This window comes from Oncorhynchus mykiss, unplaced genomic scaffold, assembly GCF_013265735.2.
Source record: "Oncorhynchus mykiss isolate Arlee unplaced genomic scaffold, USDA_OmykA_1.1 un_scaffold_246, whole genome shotgun sequence".
In the NCBI taxonomy this organism is placed as follows: Eukaryota; Metazoa; Chordata; class Actinopteri; order Salmoniformes; family Salmonidae; genus Oncorhynchus; species Oncorhynchus mykiss.
This window is the reverse complement of record NW_023493706.1, coordinates 311928-315770: the sequence shown is the minus strand read 5'-3', so window position 1 is coordinate 315770 and position 3843 is coordinate 311928.

Below are 3843 nucleotides of genomic sequence, written 5' to 3'. Positions count from 1 at the left end.
CTGTGGAGTTACCAGACCCTTTGAATAGAGACCATCTCTCTCCAGGACTGTGGAGTTATCAGACCCTTTGAATAGAGACCATCTCTCTCCAGGACTGTGGAGTTACCAGACCATTTGAATAGAGACCATCTCTCTCCAGGACTGTGGAGATACCAGACCCTTTGAATAGAGACCATCTCTCTCCAGGACTGTGGAGTTACCAGACCCTTTGAATAGAGACCATCTCTCTCCAGGACTGTGGAGTTACCAGACCCTTTGAATAGAGACCATCTCTCTCCAGGACTGTGGAGTTACCAGACCCTTTGAATAGAGACTCTCCAGGACTGTGGAGTTACCAGACCCTTTGAATAGAGACCATCTCTCTCCAGGACTGTGGAGTTACCAGACCCTTTGAATAGAGACCATCTCTCTCCAGGACTGTGGAGTTACCAGACCCTTTGAATAGAGACCATCTCTCTCCAGGACTGTGGAGTTACCAGACCCTTTGTAGTAGTAGAGTATCTACACCTGTATTTTTTTTTTTTAAACGTCTCTCTGTTCTGATCTAGGATCAGGTGTCCCCCTGGACATTTTCATATTATTCATCATGATTGGAATAAGCCAAACTGATCCTAGATCAGCCACCCCTACCCTAAGACACTTTATGAAAACAGGCACTGAGCTGTGGATCACCAGCAGGTGGCGCCAGATCCCCAGAAACACCACGGTCTCTTTCACGTCAAAATCGACTAGCACTTTCATCCCTAGGCTTTTGTGTCCCGAGTCTACACCCTTTTCCACAAGTGTGCACTTGCACACTTCGCATAAGATTGCTTTATGCATTGGCTGGGAATTTCCAAAATTGTTGTTAAATCCACGCGACAAAGTGTACACTTGGGGATTAAGGGTGGAGAATGGGGGGACGCAGACATTGACCTATACAGTTACCAGGACCAGTGATCACTGGGGACAGGACGTCACTTCAATATAAAATACATTTAACAACGCCCATGATGAGCCCAGGGAGGGCTCTGTCTCTATGGAAACAACAAAGCCAAGCAGAAGCTGCCGTTGGGGTAGAATAGAATGCTATAGAATCTAATCTAATAGAATCAAATAGAATGCTATAGAATCTAATCTAAATGAATGCTATAGAATCTAATCTAATAGAATCAAATTGAATGCTATAGAATCTAATCTAATAGAATCAAATAGAATGCTATAGAATCTAATCTAAATGAATGCTATAGAATCTAATCTAATAGAATCAAATTGAATGCTATAGAATCTAATCAAATAGAATGCTATAGAATCTAATCTAATAGAATCAAATTGAATGCTATAGAATCTAATCAAATAGAATGCTATAGAATCTAATCCAAACGAATGCTATGGAATCAAATAGAATGCTATAGAATCTAATCTAAACTAATGCTATAAAATGCTATAGAATCCAAAAGAATGCAGGGAGGGCTCTGTCTCTATGGAAACAGCAATTACAGACTGATGTAATGTAGACCCTGTTATAACAGACTGTGTCTATGAGACGTCCCCACTATAGACCCCTGTTATAACAGACTGTCTATGGGACGTCTCCACTATAGACCCCTGTTATAACAGACTGTGTCTATGGGACCCACTATAGACCCCTGTTATAACAGACTGTGTCTATGGGACCCACTATAGACCCCTGTTATAACAGACTGTGTCTATGGGACGTCTCCACTATAGACCCCTGTTATAACAGACTGTGTCTATGGGACCCACTACAGACCCCTGTTATAACAGACTGTGTCTATGGGACGTCCCCACTATAGACACCTGTTATAACAGACTGTGTCTATGGGACGTCTCCACTATAGACCCCTGTTATAACAGACTGTGTCTATGGGACGTCAGACCCCTGTTATAACAGACTGTGTCTATGGGACGTCTCCACTATAGACCCCTGTTATAACAGACTGTGTCTATGGGACGTCTGACCCCTGTTATAACAGACTGTGTCTATGGGACGTCTCCACTATAGACCCCTGTTATAACAGACTGTGTCTATGGGACCCACTATAGACCCCTGTTATAACAGACTGTGTCTATGGGACCCACTATAGACCCCTGTTATAACAGACTGTGTCTATGGGACCCACTATAGACCCCTGTTATAACAGACTGTGTCTATGGGACGTCCCCACTATAGACCCCTGTTATAACAGACTGTGTCTATGGGACCCACTACAGACCCCTGTTATAACAGACTGTGTCTATGGGACCCACTATAGACCCCTGTTATAACAGACTGTGTCTATGGGACGTCTGACCCCTGTTATAACAGACTGTGTCTATGGGATGTCTGACCCCTGTTATAACAGACTGTCTATGGGACCCACTATAGACCCTGTTATAACAGACTGTGTCTATGGGACCCACTATAGACCCCTGTTATAACAGACTGTGTCTATGGGACCCACTATAGACTCCTGTTATAACAGACTGTGTCTATGGGACCCACTATAGACCCCTGTTATAACAGACTGTGTCTATGGGACGTCCCCACTATAGACCCCTGTTATAACAGACTGTGTCTATGGGACGCCCCCACTATAGACCCCTGTTATAACAGACTGTGTCTATGGGACCCACTATAGTGGTTGTATTGTATCAGTGAAGACTCAGACCCCTGTTATAACAGACTGTCTATGGGACCCACTATAGTGGTTGTATTGTATCAGTGAAGACTCAGACCCCTGTTATAACAGACTGTCTATGGGACCCACTATAGTGGTTGTATTGTATCAGTGAAGACTCAGACCCCTGTTATAACAGACTGTCTATGGGACCCACTATAGTGGTTGTATTGTATCAGTGAAGACTCAGACTCCGTGTTCTAGTGGGTCCCATTCTGTTTTTATTCCAGTTAGATAGTGGATCATCCTTATCCCCCTATTCTTTAATGTCCTCGATATTAACCTCAGCATCTTTCATCAGACAGACTGACAGGGAGGCAGACGGACAGGCCGGCAGGGAGGCAGACGGACAGGCCGGCAGGGAGGGAGGCAGACGGACAGATGGGGAGGGAGGGAGGCAGACAGACAGATGGACAGGCCAGCAGGGAGGGAGGCAGACAGACAGATGGACAGACCAGCAGGGAGGGAGGCAGACAGACAGATGGACAGGCCAGCAGGGAGGGAGGCAGACGGACAGATGGGGAGGGAGGGAGGCAGACAGACAGATGGACAGGCCAGCAGGGAGGGAGGCAGACAGACAGATGGACAGGCCAGCAGGGAGGGAGGCAGACAGACAGATGGACAGGCCAGCAGGGAGGGAGGCAGACGGACAGATGGGGAGGGAGGGAGGCAGACAGACAGATGGACAGGCCAGCAGGGAGGGAGGCAGACAGACAGGGAGGTTAGGCAGACGGACAGATGCGGAGGGAGGGAGGCAGACAGACAGATGGACAGGCCAGCAGGGAGGGAGGCAGACGGACAGATGGGGAGGGAGGGAGGGAGGCAGACAGACCGATAGGCCAGCAGGGAGGGAGGCAGACAGACAGATGGACAGGCCAGCAGGGAGGGAGGCAGACAGACAGGGAGGTTAGGCAGACGGACAGATGCGGAGGGAGGGAGGCAGACAGACAGATGGACAGGCCAGCAGGGAGGGAGGCAGACGGACAGATGGGGAGGGAGGGAGGCAGACAGACAGATGGACAGGCCAGCAGGGAGGGAGGCAGACAGACAGATGGACAGGCCAGCAGGGAGGGAGGCAGACAGACAGATGGACAGGCCAGCAGGGAGGGAGGCAGACGGACAGATGGGGAGGGAGGGAGGCAGACAGATAGATGGACAGGCCAGCAGGGAGGCAGACAGATGG